The sequence below is a fragment of the Taeniopygia guttata genome, chromosome 1A, assembly GCF_048771995.1.
Source record: "Taeniopygia guttata chromosome 1A, bTaeGut7.mat, whole genome shotgun sequence".
In the NCBI taxonomy this organism is placed as follows: Eukaryota; Metazoa; Chordata; class Aves; order Passeriformes; family Estrildidae; genus Taeniopygia; species Taeniopygia guttata.
This window is the reverse complement of record NC_133025.1, coordinates 47385812-47397779: the sequence shown is the minus strand read 5'-3', so window position 1 is coordinate 47397779 and position 11968 is coordinate 47385812. Positions and strand designations below refer to the sequence as shown.

The 11968-nt window shown below is 49.7% G+C and overlaps 1 protein-coding gene across 1 annotated transcript in view; it reads right to left on the bottom strand.

Moving 5' to 3' along the window:
- Positions 1-1908: 1908 nt before the first annotated feature.
- The window catches only part of IFT56 (intraflagellar transport 56), a 65209-nt gene continuing 55149 nt past the window's right edge, over positions 1909-11968 (bottom strand). Inside the window, exon 19 of the mRNA XM_072923341.1 lies at positions 1909-6417. The gene's annotated coding sequence lies outside the window, so the exon portion shown is untranslated. The remainder of the gene's footprint in view (positions 6418-11968) is intronic.

Genomic DNA, 11968 nt, shown 5'->3' with positions numbered 1-11968 from the left:
GTATTATCTAACCTCTAAGCATCTTAGCATGCACATAACATTTTTATAAGGCTTAGTATATGTTTATGCAACTAGACAAACAGCAGTGCTGGATGTCTGCATTTTAAGTGAAGTCATTAAAAACAGTTTGCTCTGAGTACCTGAACTAAATCAAAAAGAACCTTGGCAGCAGATTTAAGCATAGTAGTTACTGGAATATGTTGGTCTAAGATACTAGAACAACTCAGAAAAGAAAACAACCAAGTTGACTAGATTATAAGCTCTCAAGGAATTTGGTTTTGAATACACCAGAAGAGTTCCAGGTTTGTACAATTTCGATTTGTAATTTATCCACACTATTTATTCTGTTTTGATACCTGTTTTGTTCTTTGTCATTAAGCTCCATCTCAGGTATTGTCTGTACATAGTGTAATGTTCTGCCCTTGTCAGTGCAACACAAAATGTAACAAGTATCATTTTTAAAAAGTAATTGGAGATGTGCTTCCAATTATCTTGCTTTCTCTCAGGATATGGCCATGCTAAAATAGTCAACATTGAATACAGATTGCTTCTCTTTGTATGTTAACTGAAGGACACAGAGAGGCACATTAAGAGTTTAAAAAAATTTAACAACTACACAAAGAGAGTAATTTTTAGGTGATAGTGAAACTGCTTTTTATTTCACTGGTGAAAACCAGTATGAGAAGATCAGAAAAAGTGGATGCTTGGAACTACAGATGGTACAGCCACATCAGTGAGTGGCAGTTTGTTGACCTGACTCAGTTTCAAATACAGAAAACAGAGACAGACCTGCAAACTGCAGAGGCCTCTACTTTGATGCAGGTGGAATCCTCCTGCTCTGCTTTGGACTGGCTTCTCTGTAGCACTCTCATGCTTTTGGGCTGTTTGTGTTGGTTGTGGTAGAGTACCATGTTTCATTACAAACCGGTGGTCACTGCTGTCCTGGACCTCATGGAACCCCTTGGGTGGCTTCCTCTGGGCTGGACACCCCACAGCAGCAGGCCCAGGCTCCCAGCAGAAAGCAGGGCTCTCCTTATCATCAGTTATATTTGTCTCCAGAGAGCTTGTTTTCAGCTTCAAAGGCTATTACTTTACTTCTATGAGCTATGAGCCTCTTGCCTTTGGATGGGAATGCAGGAGAAAATATGTTCTGCTTCTATAATAATATTACAGAATAAGCTTAGGTGGCATGGCAGTTTATTCTTTCCTTTCCTTAAGGTGAACACTGGGATCTACAGTAGGGGTAGGAGCTGTAGTGGCAGCCAGCTCATACCAGTGGCAGTCACATCTCCATTGCTCAGAAGTCTTCAAGACACAGAGAGAATATCCTCATTGACCATCAGCTGCTTCCTCACTATATCCTTGGTTTCTTATGGTCCAACCACACATCTTGTTGATCGTTGTGGTCCTTTCACTGGAACTGCTGTCACAGCAGCTGCAGCTTCCATTTCTGTGTCAGATGATACAGCTGCAGGTAGATTGGTGTTTATGAGCTTTTACTAGAATTGCTGCTGCATCACAAGACTCCACTGCACCAACAACATGGCTAGCATTGCTGGTTTTCTGTTTAATAAGGATTTCTGAATTCCAGTGTGCTTTTTTTTTTTTTTTTTAATTTCTCTTTTCTCTTACAGCGTTACTAAATTGCTCTCTGTTAGACCCAGAATCAAGAAATAAACCACCTGCTTTCTTTCCAAAATGAACACCAATGCCTTTCACAGCATTTAGAAAACTGATTCCTCCCCTGTGGTATGCTCTCATTCCCCCCCTTTGTCCCAGCTAGCTCCGAGGGGAAAGGGGAGCACGGGCAGCTTCCGTTCTTCCCGCCGTGCCCTCGCGGGCTTCGGGCGGGGCTGCGTAGGTCTGAGAGCAAGCGGCGAGTCCCACGGCGAATAAGAGGAGAGAGACTTTTCTCCCGGGGGCAGAATTCCGATTTATTGCAACCCAGCTGGGAAAGCAAAAACCGAAGGGGCCGCGGCTTGCTGCGCCGGTGTTTGTCTGTGCCGCTCTGCCGAGCGGGGCGGGGCGGTGCGTGCCAGAGCTGGCCAAGAGCCAGGAGGAAAGGCGGCGGCAGCGGGGCAGCGGCGGGGCGGCGGCGGTAACGCGCGGGTGCTGGCCAGGGGAAAAGCCGGCCGCGGGGCGGCGGCAGCACGCAGGGGCCAGCCAGGAGAAAAGCCCCAGGCTTGCCGCACCCGCGGATTAAGTACAGAACAGGGGTAAACTGGGGCAGCCAATGGGGTAACGCCACGGGGGGTCTGAGGGCAGTGGAGTGCAGGGGTACATCCAATGGGGGGCGGACAGGTGGAGGGTCCCAGGTCGTCTGCCTATCCCTCAGCGTCCCAGGCAGAAGATTCTAGGTGGGGGGACGGGATGCCGAGTGACAGACAGGCGTCTGGGGTGTAAACACAGTGACTTTGCACTTCTCGGGGAAAACAAACTGCAGGGAGAGATGGGAAGACCCGGGGGGGTCGTTACAGAGCACGGGGGGTACATGGAACGAACTTATACATAATACAAATGTGGTAAAACATATAATAACACAACTCCACATCTCCCTCTTCTATTTTTTAAAAAGAAAACGGAAAATAACTTAAACGGGAGATTTGCAGTCCTGTTCCCCATCGTTGAACCCGATGTCCTCTGGGTGTTCTTTTTGGTTCTTTTCTGGCTGTTTGCATCGAGCGGTGTCAGCTCTGATGGGGCGGTGAAGACGGCGTGGTCGATATGCATCGTGGAGTTGATGACCTTTAAACCTTTTAACATTGCTAAAACTTATAATAAGAACAATGAGTGTTAACAGCAACATAAGTCCCGTTTCTGAAATGGATTGGATTCAACCTGTGAGACTTCATCCTTCAAAGCGACCTTAGCCAGTCACTTGCCAGAGGGATGAAGCTTACATCTGAAAAACAACTGGAACATTAATCAGCATTCTAGGGAGGGGAGGTCTAAATCAAAGGGGAAGAGTGAGTCTAGGGAACTGGATGTGAAAGGGAAGACTCTGAGAGAGAAAGTGTTGAATCGAAAAGGAAAGGAGGAGACTTTCTCCATCTGCGGAGGGCTGCATGCCTCACCTGAGGATCTTTTTTCTTGTCAGTCTGGTGTTTGGGGACATATGGCCGGACAAATTTGGACGGGACCCATCTCAGGCCTGAGGGCGTGGACACGCAAGCGTATCCCTGTCCCCAGGTGACTAACTCATGGGGCCCTTCCAGCTGCCAAGTCTCCGGATTTTTGATGAGCACTGGCGGTTTTTCCCTGACCTTGCTCTGCTCGTGGTTGCCAAAGTGCCTGGTGATTGGTGGGTTGAGGTTTTCAAAAGAACAGTTTAAGAAATTCAGTGTGAAGAGGGCTCACGCGAGTCGAACTTGGGGGGACTCAACTTTCATAGTTGGTGTCTGTTGTTTTAGCATACGTTTGAGACTCTGATGAGTCCGCTCCACCACGGCTTGACCTGTCGGGGAATACGTGATGCCAGTTTTATGCTCTATTCCCCATTGCTGCAGGAAGCTGGCAAACTCTTTGGATGTGTACCCGGGGGCATTGTCTGTTTTTATCAATTTTGGGACGCCCAGCATAGCGAAGGCCTGTATTAAATGCTTTTCGATGTCTTTGGCCTTCTCCCCAGTGTGGGCAGAAGCAAAGACTGCCCCAGAAAAAGTGTCTACGGAGACATGGACATACTTCATCCTCCCAAAGGAATGGATGTGAGTAACATCCATCTGCCACACTTTGCAGGAATTTAGACCCCTAGGGTTAGCCCCTGAGCTCACCGATGGTAGGGGGAGCGACTTACAGGATGGGCAGGTGGCCACAATGGCTCTGGCCTGGTCACGGATGAGGTGGAATTACCGGACCAGCCCGGGCGCATTCTGGTGGTAAAATTGGTGGCTGATTTTAGCTTGCTGGAACTTATCTGGGAGCGGTGCTACCTGAGCTGGGGCGGCAGCGAGAGAGTCGGCACGCCGATTGCCCTCGGCTAAGAACCCTGGCAAGTTGGTATGTGACCTGATATGCATCATGTAAAAGGGTTGCTCTCGGTGGGAGACTAGCTTAATCAGTTTCGAGAGCAACTTGTGCAGGGCTTCGTTGGACACACCCTGCAGGAAAGCATCCTGCGCTCTAGACACTACGCCCGCGACATATGCCGAATCAGTTACCAAATTAAAAGGTTCAGAGAATTGCTCAAAGGCTCTAATGACAGCAGCTAACTCAGCTATTTGAGGGGAACCTTCCACCTCAACAATATCTGCCTCCCACTGCTGCGTCTGGGGGTCTTTCCAAGTTATCACAGACTTGTGAGAACTCCTGGACGCGTCTGTAAAAACTGTTAAGGCTTTGAGTGGCTTTTTGCTCTGAATTCGTTTGATGGACAATGCAAATTGAATTTCTGATTCGAAAATTTTGTGGGCTGGTCTCAAAACTGAAATTTTGCCTGTGTAGCTGTCTAGAGAGAACTGAAGGGATTAATTTTCCTGTAAGAGGTGTTCTAGCATGGCCTTGGTGAATTGGCCTGATTCCAATTTGATGGGAATGTGAATGCATTCAAAGTCACATCCAGCTAACTCTCAGATCCGCGCTCTTGCTTTGCGGATCAGTTCTGCTACTAACTCCTGTGGCCTTGTCATTCTCTTGGACCGATGGTGACTTAGGAAGACCCATTCTATGATGGAGAGTGGGTCCCTTTGGTCTTGGCCCTCGCCCTTCCTTGGGGTGTCTGTCCATTGAAATATCACACCATGGAGGTGTGGCAGTCTGCCCAATATGATGAATTTAAAAGGCAGGTCTGGATTGTACCGGTGGGCTTGTCTGGCAGACATTGTCTCCTGGACCTTAATCAAAGCTGCCTGGGCCTCTGGGGTGAGTTCCCTGGGAGAACTCGGCTCCTCCCCCCCTTTCAATAAATCGAAAAGAGGGGCTAGGTCTCTGTTTGTAATACCTAACCATGGCCTCACCCAGTTTAAAGAACCACACAGCTGCTGGACGTCTACTAGGGTCCGAATTTTGGTTTTGATGGCCAATTTTTGCGGAATAATAGTCCGCTTGTTAATTTCCAAACCCAGGTACTTCCAGGGTGGCATCTTTTGAATCTTGTCCTCTCGCAGCTCGAACCCTGCAGCAACCAACGCATCGGTTGTCAGGTTAAGCGCGTGTGTAAGGAGATCGCCATTGGGAGCACAAATCAAGATATCATCCATATAGTGTTGGATGATCACGCCCTCGGTGGCTGCACGGACCAGGGTCAGCAATGAAGCTACGTACCACTGGCGGATGGTGGGTGAGCATTTGAGGCCCTGTGGCAACACTCGCCAATGGTAGCGCTCCACTGGGGCTTCTCGGTTGACGGACGGAACCGAGAAGGCAAAACGTGGCGCGTCTTCAGGGTGTAGGGGAATATGGAAGAAGCAATTTTTTATGTCAATTACAGCCAATTCCCAATCTTTTGGTAACATTGTGGGGGACGGCATCCCTGGTTGGAGGGGACCCATATTTTCAATCACATTGTTGATGGCATGGAGGTCGTGGAGCAGCTGCCATTCGTCTTTGCCTGTTTTTTTCAGGACAAAGATGGGGGAATTCCAAGGAGATGTCGTTTCTTGGATATGTCTCTTGGCAAGTTGCTCTGCCACGAGCTTTTGGAGCGCTTTTAGTTTTTGTTTATTGAGCGGCCACTGCTCTACCCAGATCGGAACATCAGAAAGCCAATTCAACTTTTGGGTATGACGCTCCTCAGTGACCGCTGCCCGAAAAACCTGGGGGGTAGGAATGTTCAATGTGACCCCCCACTGGGCCATCAGGTCCCTTCCCCACAGGGGCTCTGTGTAATCTAGAACAAACGGACGCAGGTAAGCTGTTTGTCTGTTTGGCCCCTCAAATTTGATGATGTTTTTTGATTGTTTTGCCAATTGTGCCCCTCCAACACCTTGAATTTGTCCAGCCACGTCCTGCAACTCCCAACGTGACGGCCAATCCCATGAGGGAATGACCGTGACGTCTGCCCCTGTGTCCAAGAGGCCGTTAAGCCACTTGTGCTCACCGCCATTCCACATGTAACACGCGATTTTGGGTCTTTCCTTCCCAATTACCTGGGTCTGACACACCTCGTAGATTTTCTCTGCAGTTTTCATCCATAGGTCTTCTGGGTAGACGGCCCCAGATACTGGTATGGCTTGGGCGATGATTTGCCCTTTGGGAAGGTAGACTGGCGGGTGAGCACAGTGCAGCCACAGCACCAGATGTTTAGGGTTTGCAGATGTTAAATTGGGTGCAATAGTGATGTCGAGTGGCATGTATTTTGTGTCCCCAAGGACGATGTACTTACTGTGGAGTCTCCTCCAGGTCCCTGGGTCCTGTGTGTCAACCGTGACAAAGTGCCAATTGCTGTCCCTGAGCAGTAGGGGTTCGGTTAGGGCCAACCTGTATGGAGAGAAGTTGGACTGGGTGTTAAGGATTGGCCTGGGATGGTCGGGGTCCCGACCAAGCCATGCCTGCGAGATGAAATTCCCGACTCCCCTCACGCAGGCTGGTTCACCAGCTCTCGTTCCCCTATTGTCCAATCCAGTAATGTCATGTCTGGTATTAGAGTTCTTGTCCTCAGGTGGGTATGCTAATGTGTTGTCCCTCCTGCCCCCTGATGTTATGTTTCCCACCAAATTTGTGTCCTCACGCAGGGAGGGACTGCGCTGGGAAATTAGTTTTTTGATTGTCCCCCTGGGTTGAAGGCACCTTGCTGTTGCTGTTGGTTTTTAAAACGTAAGAAGTCCTCTTTGAGGGGGCAATGAGATGCCCAGTGTCCTTTCTTATTTCAGAGGTTGCAGGGTTTTCCTGGGTGGTAACCATTGGGGGGTGGCCCTGAGAAGCGGTGCGCAGGAGCTGGGGTCACGGATGGCGTGTGGGCTTCAGTGAAGGAGACCCTCTGTGATGGCGTTTGTGGCGTCCCCTGGAGGTCCTTTGATGGCAGGGTGACCTTTCGAGCGCACACGTCCAGCATGTCTTGGAGTGTTGGCTCTGGGTCGAGGGGAAGGCTCAGGATTGCCTGTCGGCAGGCTTCATTGGCGTTCTGGAGGGCAATTTGCTTCACCATGCCTTGCCTCAATCCCTCCTCTGGAACCTGTGCTTCAGCTGCCCTGCACAACCTGTCTATGAAACTAATGAAAGATTCCTGTGTCTCCTGCTTGAGAGAGAAACAGTTAACAACAGGACCACTGGGTCTTAACTTAAAGAATGCTTTTTGTGCCGCCTTGGCACTTGCTGACAGTGCCCCCCTTGGGATTTTTTCGGCCTGCGTTGCTGCCACGTCCCAATCCCCCATCCCGCACAGATGATCAATGGACAACATGCCCCCATCGGTGTCAGAGGAGGTCTCGCCATTAGCCCAAAGGTGGGGTAATGCATCTCGTACTTCCCGCCTCCATGCGGACTCCCATACCAAAAGCTCAGCTTGAGTAATCAAGCATGAAAACAGAGCGCGCATGTCAGCAGGCACGTACTCGTTGGATGAAAGTGTGGCTTTTAACAGCCCCCTAAAGTATTTACTTTCCCGGCCAAACTCCTTTCGGGCTTTGCAGACATCTCTGATTACCGACTGTGGGATTGGGGTCCACTGTGCGAAGGGTCTGCCCTTCTGCCGCGGTGTATAGGTGACCGGCGCAGCAGAAAAGGCAAGCGGGGTTTGCAGGTCGCGGCTTCCCCCCTCCCCTACCCCCTCGGAAACTGAGGCGTGGGAACCAGAGGGCGGGTCATGGGAACCGAGGGAGGAGGCAGGACCAGGGCTAGGGGGTGTGGCTGGTGTTACATCACCCCTAGGGGTGGGGTCGAGGGGAGGACTGCTGAATGATTCATTAGGGGAGGTGCCAGAAGGGGGTAGAGAGGAGGAGTGGGTGGAGAAGTCTCGGGAGTGGGAGGGGTTGGCCGTAGGGCGAAAGGGGTTGTTGGGAGACAAAGCACAGAGGGAGTGGGATACCATGTGGTCCCCTCCATCTTGTGCCCTGGGGCAGGGAAGGGAATCATTTTGGGAAAGGTCTGGGGAAGGCTGTGGAGAGGGATTTGGGGTCTTAAAACTTACAACTTTACTACTATGGGGCAGGGCTGTACAAAGAGAGGGACTTTGGGGATGGGAAGAGTGCAGGGCGATGCCAGCACTGCCCTGCGATGGAACCCGGGGGTTGACAAAGGGGCCAGAATCTGCCTGCGGCTGTTGTTGCTGGGATGCCTGTCTGAGAATCCCCGGGCTAGGGACAGAGGGAGAGGAGAGGGGATATGGGGGGCAGCGTTCGCTCTTTGGTGGCTCTGGCTTCCCTTTGCTGTTATTTTTGACAATATTTCTCATTTGGATTGCCAGATGGATGAAAATTGAGAGGGACGGGTCCTCTTTTTGAACGATTTCTCTTTCAACTCAGTCCCAGAATTGAATTTGATATAAATTTGCCTGCGATATGTCCTGGAAAGACTGCAGAAGCCACCGGGCAAAACGTCTGACGTCTGACTTCTTAACCCTTTTTCCTCCCCCAACTAAAATTTCTAGGATTTGAACATAAATTCTCTTTGTGACACTGACAGTTTTGCACCCATCCTGCCGATTTTAAAGCGTGTCACGAACTTCGCAACTGGTAAAATAACAACAAAAAATACAAGACCCCTATACGGAATGCTGGGTAACCTGCCCTTACACGCTCCCTGCAGCGGGAGAACAAAATGTGGGATCTTATCACCCCCTTGTGGGAGAAAGAGAAACCCACCCCAAAATGAGCAAGGTGTGCCCAGCCCCAGGGGACCCTGGTAACTTACCACAGGTCCAGCAAAGTCCGAAGGGGAAACGAAAAGTCCAGCTGTGAAGTTTTCGCCGTGAGTGGACCGAACTCCGGCAGTGCAAGCCAAAGCTGCCGGTCCAACCCTTCTGGAAGCCCTGGCTCGCTAAAATGGAGCCGCGGCTTGCTGAAGGTGTTGTAACGTCCACGAGGTAAATCCACCAGCCTCTCGGGGCTTGGTGGTCCTCAGTCCGTGTGCTTGAAGCTCCCAAGCCCCACATTGGGCGCCACAACTGCGGTATGCTCTCTTTCCCCCCCTTTGTCCCAGCTAGCTCCGAGGGGAAAGGGGAGCGCGGGCAGCTTCCGTTCTTCCCGACGTGCCCTCGTGGGCTTCGGGCGGGGCTGTGTAGGTCTGAGAGCAAGTGGTGAGTCCCACGGCGAATAAAAGGAGAGAGACTTTTCTCCCGGGGGCAGAATTCTGATTTATTGCAACCTGGCTGGGAAAGCAAAAACCGAAGGGGCCGCGGCTTGCCACGCCGGTGTTTGTCTGTGCCGCTCTGCCGAGCGGGACAGGGCAGTGCGCGCCAGATCTGGCCGAGAGCCAGGAGAGGAAGCTGCAGCAGGGCGGCAGCGGAGCAGCAGGGGGGTGGTGGCAGCAACATGCGCGGGTGCCGGCCAGGGGAAAAGCTGGTGGCGGGGCGGCGGCAGCACGCAGGGGCCAGCCAGGAGAAAAGCCCCGGGCTTGCCGTGCCCGCGGATTAAGTACAGAACAGGGGTAAACTGGGGCAGCCAATGGGGTAACGCCACGGGGGGTCTGAGGGCAGTGGGGTGCAGGGGTACATCCAATGGGGGATGGACAGGTGGAGGGTCCCAGGTCGTCTGCCTATCCCTCAGCGTCCCGGGCAGAAGATTCTAGGTGGGGGGAGGGATGCCGAGTGACAGACAGGCGTCTGGGGTGTAAACACGATGACTTTGCACTTCTCGGGGAAAACAAACCGCGGGGAGAGATGGGAAGACCCGGGGGGTCGTTACAGAGCGCGGGGGGTACATGGAATGAACTTATACATAATACAAATGTGGTAAAACATATAATAACACAACTCCACACTCCCCCTCATATTTTTGATATTGTTGTTCTTTTTAAGTAAAAATACTGTTTCCTGAAGAATATACCTCTAGCTTTCTTTACTCAGGCACATGTATTTAAGAACTGTTATCAGCAGCTCTGCCACAGCTTTGAGAAGTCTGTCACTTTTCAGTGAACTGTTTGAAAGGACTGTAGGCAGGTAAAGAAATACCAAACTCATTCTAGAAAGGCTGTGTGCATTAGCTTCATGTAATTGGATCTCCTTTGACAGAGCAGTAATATTAATTTGTGACAATTTCAAAGCAGAGGAACTGTGATAATGAACTTTATCCCTTGTGTTTTTATTTGCTCCCTAGGAAGTGCTCAGGCCTCACTTACTGGAGAATTTGAGCCCAAGAGACACTGACCTCCTCTCCAGAGCTTTAAAGAAATGCTTTGAACAAATCTGACCAGAAGTGCAAGATTTCAATGGCAGTAGGAAGTTTTAAGAATGGTAACAATTTTTATGCAAAAAGTAGTTAATGCTCCTGTAACTGGAAGCGCTTTTTACCCCTAGAAGTAGATTTAGGTGCATCTTTTGCTCACGACACAAAATAAATGGTATGACTGTGTATGTCAGAGGTAGCTGGTGAAAACAAAATGTTGGCTTTTATCTCATGTAAGCTAGAAATCAGGGCAAGTCTTCATGTGAAAGAAGTGAAGGGACTTACAGGAAGGGATGTGTCATGGTAGTGTGAGTTCTTCAACCAAAGGTGGGGGTGTTATAATCCCTGCTGTTCAACAGAATTTTCTCAATGAGAAATTTAGAGCTGACATAAGTTCTGAATGACTGGTGATTTTTTAAGGCTTACAGAATATTGCAACATTCTTTAAGCTAATATATAAGGTAAGACTGAAATAAACAGGGTCTACGCCTTTGTTAATATTCAGCTCTTTATTAAAAAGTCAGCTCGGCAAGGGGCTCAACAAGGAGCTCGCCCCCACTGTTGTAGCTTCTACGATAGCCGAAGGATGAGCAGGCATGCTGAGTCTGTCCCTGGAATGTCCATGGCACACTGGTAGCTGGAGGTGAAGAGGTGTGCAGTCCGTATCTGAAGTCCCAGCAGACCATCCTCTCTCCTTTCCACCTGGCACACTGGTAGCCGCAGGGTGAGGGGATGTGCAGAGCCTGCTGCTGAAGTCCTGATGCAGCTATCCCTCTCCTTCCCTCCTGGTAACACCAGGAATTGTGTCTACTTTGCTCCTGCTTCCCACAGCCCAGTCCAGTCTGGTCCTCTGTAGGTTATGGTGACAGGTCAAACACAGACTAGGGATGGGGTTCCCTTTTCCCCAACGAGCACACCCATCCAGCCCCCTCCACTGTGCCCATCTTTTCCATTTAGGGGTGTTTTTCATCCCCAAAACCCCCTCCCATGATTCCACTGGATTATTTTGCATCCCAGTCCTAGAATGGTAGTGAGGGTGGGGGGAGGTAGGTGATTCCCAGGAACAATTAGCTAATTAACATTTCAGTGTCAGTACTTAGCCCAAGCCAAGTGTCCCAGCCAGGCTGTTTTGTTCATAACAAGACTGTTGACTTAGAGGAACGTCAGAGAAAATTCAAAGCCTCAAGAGCTCCATTTAGATGGAGCTCCAAGTTAGGAAGAAAAAGCAGAGAGAGAAAAAAGAAAGAAGAATTGCATTCTTGCCAAGGAAGAGCATGCTGTTTGGAGTTATTGTGGGAACATCTTCAGAGCCTGGAGAGAAGATGAAATATTAAGACATTAAACATCAGCTCTCAAGTAGGTGCACTTACCAAGTAGAATATAGGTCATTTGTTCCTTTGGGTAACAGTAGCAAAATCAATTGTAACTAACAAGATAAGAACACTTTTCTAGTTACATCTTATTTTTTACTTAATTATTTCTGCTTCTAGTGTTAAGATTTCTTGCTAGAGGAAGCATGCAACTTTTGTCCTTACGGTTTCCTAGTGTTAAGGGTGAACTCAGTATACTGCATTTGACAAATAAGCTGTAAACATCTATAGTAATAATGATTCCAGGTGGTGTGTGTTATGAACAAAACAGCCTGGCTGGGACACTTGGCTCAAACTAAGTACTGACATTGAAATGTTAGTTAGCTAATTGCTCCTGGG